The 6,663-nt window shown below is 35.9% G+C and overlaps 1 pseudogene; it reads right to left on the bottom strand.

Moving 5' to 3' along the window:
* Positions 1–5,367: 5,367 nt before the first annotated feature.
* On the bottom strand, positions 5,368–6,353 carry LOC149187222 (dirigent protein 22 pseudogene; annotated as a pseudogene).
* Positions 6,354–6,663: the final 310 nt, after the last annotated feature.

Here is a 6,663-nt window from a genome sequence, read left to right as displayed (position 1 = left end):
CCCCACGGTACTGAGAAGGAAATGCTTCGTCTCATCCCACAGATTCCGTAAAGAAAGCCAAAATCTGTTGGTCAGAACACCCCTCCTACGCATTTTAGAAATTAGAGTACCGCAACAGGAAGAAGGATTGTTCCTTACCTAAAGACTCTGCAGCCTTTTCATCGAGCATCCCAATTTCATCATATGTGTTGCAAGAATGGCGCCAGAAGTCTTCTTCTGATACAAGAATTTCATAGGGACTAGGATATTCTTTAGTGAAGCGCGTCCTTCCAAAAATCTAAGCTAGCAATCATCACGCTTTCCACCCGAAGCTTTTGTGTGAAGGGGTCTTCATTTCATCGTGTATCAACTGAGCAGCGATTCTATTAGCTCCCACTGTGGCTTGTCTATGTATGGATTAAACCCATTAACTTGAATAAAGCATGAATTGGATTGTGTGGCCTTCCATCGCACACTGGGTTGCATGTGATAGGCCACGCATTTAACCCTTCAAGTTGTCTTCACTCGGTTTTGCCTTCCATGCATATATGGTAAATCGATGGTTTGGGTTTGTTTTGGAATCTCATGGTGGAGCTTCGATAGGCTTTTCAATAGTGTATAGGAACCTTAAATCTCATTTCATTTGGTCATTTTGTCTTTTGGTTATTGTTGCCAAAGCATTGCTCCGCTCTGGCATGTGTTATAGGGGATACAATACCTCATAATACCTCTATCTCCATATATTAGAATCAACTTTTTAGCAGCAGATTTTCTTTTCTCCATAAAAGCACATTTTTTTGCCAGTAGAAGTATATTTACAGCACTCAGATTTTTCAATGCATTCAATCATATCTATTGTTAGAGTAGTTCTCACTAGCAAGGACAACTTTCCTGAGTGGTCCGGAAGATAAAACACACCCTCATTTTCAATGAGTTGTGGAAAGGAGTGTGTGTTGGAGACGGAGACAAAGAACCAGAACAGCCTACCTCAGATAAGGAGTTTGCCATTTGGGAAAATAAGAATAGAAAAGCTTATGCATTAATTGCAGCATCTGTAAGTGAAGAGGTGAGTCGACATATTTCGCCATTTTCAAATGCTTTCAAAGCCTTACAAAAGCTAAAAGAACTCTATGACTCACACTCTGCACTTGAAGTTGTTCAACTCATGATTAAACTCTTCACTCTTGAATTACAAAATAATGATCCTCTTGCTCTTGCATCCGAAGTAAAATCTATAATGCATGATATCAAAGCCACTAATGTTGAATTGGATATTCCTCTGATCACTTTTCTCAAGGCACATTTTCCTACTTACTCCAATTATCTTGAGTCATTGCAAGCAAATGGAAATCTCAAAGATATTACCTTTGACTCTCTTGTGAAAAAATTTGTTGAAAGAGAGAAAGCTTTTGGAAAGAAGACAGCCCCTGAATCTTCTGAAGAGGCTGTGTGCCTTTCTCATAAAGAAAAGAATCTTTCCCAAAATTCTTCCAGAGGAAGAGGTGGTCGAAGAGGAAGAGGAAGTTATTTCAGAGGCAAGGGGGGCAGACACTCTCAAGGAGAAAAGTCAGATTTGCACTGCATACACTGCAAAACAAATGGATCACATGATGCCTCCACATGCAAGTTACCTTGGGACAAAATTGAGCAGCAAAGAAACCAACCCAAAGGTAAAACTAATGACACAGACAAAGGTAAAGCACCTAAATCCACTCATTATGTTGTGGCACAATGTAATATTGGAGTAAATGAAGATTTATTTAATGCTTCACTTGCTTCTTGGAAAAATGATTAGTTTCTTGATTTAGGAGAAACTTGCCACATGACTCATAGAAAAGATTTTTTTGAAGAATTTACTGACAATGTTGATGGAGAAGTATACTTTGCAGTCCAATCAAAACTCAAGCCATTAGGGCTTGGCAAAATTAGGCTTAAATTGCCTGCTCTTCCAGACTTCCTTCTACATCATGTTCTATATCTCCCATAGCTGAAGAGAAACTTGTTGTCCTTGGTCCACATCTGCCAGCAAGGTCACTCCATTCATATGTTTGATGGCAAGCTTAAGGTGAGAAAAGCATCTGACCACTCACTTGTCATGAGGGGGATAGAAGAAGAAAGGCTTCTTAAGCTGCAGGATACCTTTTCTCATGCACAACATTTCTCATACAATTCTCATTATGAAGAAGGTATACTTCCATCAAGTTTATTATGGCATGCTAGATTTGGACATTTGAACTATGACAACCTCCGCTTGTTGAAGAAAAATGGTGTTACTGGTTTCGCTACAATTCCTAGGAAACTTAAGCAACGTGATGCTTGCATTCTAGGAAAGCATAGCAAATAGTCTTTTCATGATTCACATTCAAGAGCACATAGAAAACTTGAACTCATTCATTCAGATTTATGTGGTCCAATGCTTATTGCTTCTGCAAATGGAAATAAATATATGATGACATTTATTGATGACTACACCAGAATGTGTTGGGTTTATTTATTGAAGAACAAATCTGATGCTTTTCAAACATTCAAGAACTTTCGTACATGGATTGAAAATGATGCACAATCTGATATTGGCTCTATTCGCACTGATAATGGAAAAGAATACACTTCAAATGAATTTGAAAACTATCTTCACCAACATGGGATCAAACATCAAACAAATGTTCCTTATAATCCCCAACAGAACGATGTAGCTGAAAGAATGAATAGGACAATCTTAAATATGGTGCACTCCATGATGTTTTTCAAAAATGTAAAATTGATGTTTTGGGCTTATGTAGTTCTATGTGTTGTATATATAAAGAATATATGTCCATCTAATGCTGTCAGAAACAAGACTCCCTATGAAATGTGGTATGGGCACATTCCTTTGGTAAAGCATCTCAAGGTCTTTGGTTCCACCTGTTATGCCTTGATACCAAAGGTACATAGAAACAAACTTGGTGTAAGAATTCATAAGTGTATTTTCCTGGGGTATTCAAACACCTCCAAAACATACCGTCTCTATGATGAAGTCAATAAAAAGTTCATTGTATCTAGAGATGTAATCTTTCTTGAAACATCCAAAACTGACAATGTTGTTGAGTGCAAACTTGATCGCTTGGATAGATTCGCAAATGAAAAATCATTTCAAGAATTTGATAATCAGATTCCACATCTTGAAGGGGGGATTCCTATACTAGATCAACCTGTGGAATCTTCTTCTGAAGCACTCTCTCCCCCGCATGAAACTCCAACAACGGATGATACTTTAAGTGATGTGATTGATAGAATTGGGAGACTCAATCTTGATTCAGTCCCAACTCAATCAACGGAGCAGCCTGGACCATCTGAGAAAGGTCCCCCAAAGTGGCTGACAAAGACACTTGAAAGTGTTCATCCTGATGAGGTTGGAAAGATAGGAACTAGAAATTCAAACCGAAAAAATGGAGGTGATGTAGATGACTTTGATTCACCTGTTGATATGGATGTTTCTTATGATTGTGAATTGAATTTGTCTACAGATTTCGAACAAACTTCCTTCAAAGAAGCTGCTTCTCATGATGAATGGCAAGAAGCGATGCAAAAGGAGTATGATGCCCTGATAAAGAATGGCACTTGGAAGCTGGTTGATCCTCCATTAGGAACCAAACCAATTGGGTGCAAGTGGGTCTACAAGAACAAGGATAATGTTGATGGCTCACTTGACAAGCATAAAGTCAGGCTTGCGACAAAAGGTTTTGCACAAAAAGGAGTCGATTATGAGGAGACTTTTTCCCCCAGCAAAATGGGATACCATCCGAACACTCTTTGTCCTAGCAGCTCAGAACGGTTGGAAAGTCCATCAAATGGATGTAAAAACTGCTTTCTTGAATGGAGATCTAAAAGAGAATGTTTTTATGTCCCGGCCTGAAGGATTTGCTATGAAAGGACATGAACATAAAGTATGCAAACTTGTGAAATCCTTGTATGGCCTCAAACAAGCACCGCGAGCCTGGTATGAAAAACTAATTGAGCATCTTCTGAAACTCAATTTCAAACATTATGATCTTGATGATGCAACTTTATTTGTCAAGAAAGTTGGCAAAACAGTTGTATATTTTGTGGTATATGTAGATGTTCTTTTGATGACAGGGAACAATGAAAGCTACATTGCATCCATAAAGAAGGAATTGAGGAAAGGTTCTGAAATGACTGATTTGGGCTATGGTCATTACTATCTTGGTATTGAAGTAACTCAATTATACTTAAAATTTAAAATACATTGAAAAAATCATATCTTAATTACACCAATAAAAAATTAAACAATAGCCTTTTATTGTAATATATCAAAATTGAATTTCACCCCAAAATATAAGATAATCTTATAAATAAATTTCGCTTTATAATTCTGAATATAAAACTTTGAATCTCAAAAGTTCCCATCACTATATTTAAAAAACCAATAAACTATCATAACATCTAAAAAATAAAAATTAAGCAATTTAAGTTACGTATTATTCACCAATTTGTTTAAATACTTCTATAAAAAGATTTTCAAAAATTTTCACTCTCCTAAAATTAACTTAAATATATATAAAAGTACTAAATCTTCAATAAAAACATTAAAATATCAAATAATAAAAATGATTTTACACAATTTTAATTAAAAGATTTTCAAAAGTTTTCACTCTCCTAAAATAAGTACTAAATCTTCAATAAAAACATTAAAATATCAAATAATAAAAATGATTTTACATAATTTTAATTAAAAGATTTTCAAAAGTTTTCACTCTCCTAAAATTAATTTAAATAAATATAAAAGTATTAAATCTTCAATAAAAAAAATTAAAATATCAAATAATAAAAATGATTTTACATAATTTATTTTGCTCATACTAAACCATAACAATAATGTTTTTATATAAAATTATAATTTTTTCATTTCCCATTTAGATCAAAACAACACAAATATGATAAGTAAACCTACACATAAAACTTATGTCCTTAAAAATAAATTGTCTTCTTTTCCTCTCAGATATTACCTTCCAGATTAAAAAGTTGAAAAATAATCTTTAATTTATTCTTATTGATTAATCCTATTTTTATCAGATTGTGAATTTAAAATATAAATGTATTAATATATTATATATATAAATCTAAAAAATTAAATATCTCAATAGTCTATTCTATTATGTATGATAATAATTAAAAATATCAATAGTCTATTCTATTATGTATGATAATAATTAAAAATATTAAAAATAAAGAATAGTAAAAATTATTATTTTAATGTAAATTAAATAAACAGCTTTTAAATCAATTATAACGTCCGAGTATAGCATCTATTAGAGTTTGTTATATTCTGAACCAGCGATATCGCAATAAATACTTTAAGAGGGCACTTTAATCTACACCGAAAACATATGATATCAAAATAAAGTTTATATAATTTATTTTATGACTAATAATATGAAATGCCATCCAATATCAGGAGATTTCTCTTAGATGGGAATGAAAGTGCTCTGAACCCAAACGGCACCAAGAAGAGGTCAGGCGTGGCCCCGAGATCAAGGATATCTCGGATTTTGAAAGGACAGCCCTAAAACAATCAAGTCAATCTTTACCCGAGATCAAGGATATCTCGGATTTTGAACGAACAGCCTAAAACAATCAGGTCAATCTTTACATTCCATGAACACTCTTCAAGGGTTTTCAATGTTTTATTCTAGTATGAAAAATAATAAAAATAAACCCTCAAACCTCTACGGCCGTTCTTAATTTATGATAGCCAATGCCCACTAGGTATAATAATTTATATCCTAGGCGGGGACGTGTAATGGAGGACGCTGACGTTGTATTGAACGACTGCATTGCCGGACTTTAGATCGAAAGTATGAGTGCGGGCGAGTGCGTAGCCGCGAGCCAACCGAAACAATCCGCTGCCTCCCACGATGGGCATTTCTCTCACTTCATCCAAAACTGCGTTCTTCCCCACCATTGCAAGGGTGCTGCCGTTGTACTTCCCGCTCTCAAACACAAACGTCGTTACCATTAGGAGTTGTACTTTCTCTTGGGCCGAAGAAACGTAGATACCCTGCGCTCTGCCAACCATTTTGGAGGTCGCTTCAGGCCCTTCGGTAAGCCAGTCGTCCATAACCCTAACCATGCCGAACTGAGTAAACGAAGAATTGGTTGCGGGAGCAGACGCCACATCCACGGCCGTCACATTTGTACCCACCAGTAAGTCGTGGAAATAGAAATGCAGGTGGCTTACCTTCAACAGCCCTAATTTCGGTATTGCCTCTACCTCCGCTATGTTAAGGTAAGCCAACAGCAGTACGATGGTCAATGTAATAGTTGCTGCCGAATAACCCATTTTCGCTATCTCCAAAATAAAATGCCTCAACGCCAAAGAGAAGACAAGAAATGTGTATGGTGATGAAAGGGTAGCCCCATTTTTATAATGAGGATGCCCTTGATGAACACGCTTATTTTGGGGGCCACTGTTGTATTTTCACTGTTAGTTTTTCTTGGGTTGCCACTGTTGTATTTTCAGTGTTAGTTTTTCTTGGGTTGCCACGACCTTCTAGCATTTTTGTTGTACTTCTACTGTTATTTTGTCTTGGGTCGATACGACCCTCTAGCACTTTTGTGGTGGACACGGAATTTCTTGTTTCAAGACCACATTTTCTGCCCTATAACGTGAACCGATGGACTTTTCCA

The sequence above is a fragment of the Pinus tabuliformis genome, chromosome 3_1 (assembly GCF_031772625.1).
Source record: "Pinus tabuliformis cultivar Carrire ecotype Pingquan chromosome 3_1, CPIR1, whole genome shotgun sequence".
In the NCBI taxonomy this organism is placed as follows: Eukaryota; Viridiplantae; Streptophyta; class Pinopsida; order Pinales; family Pinaceae; genus Pinus; species Pinus tabuliformis.
This window is presented reverse-complemented; position numbering and strand designations above follow the sequence as displayed.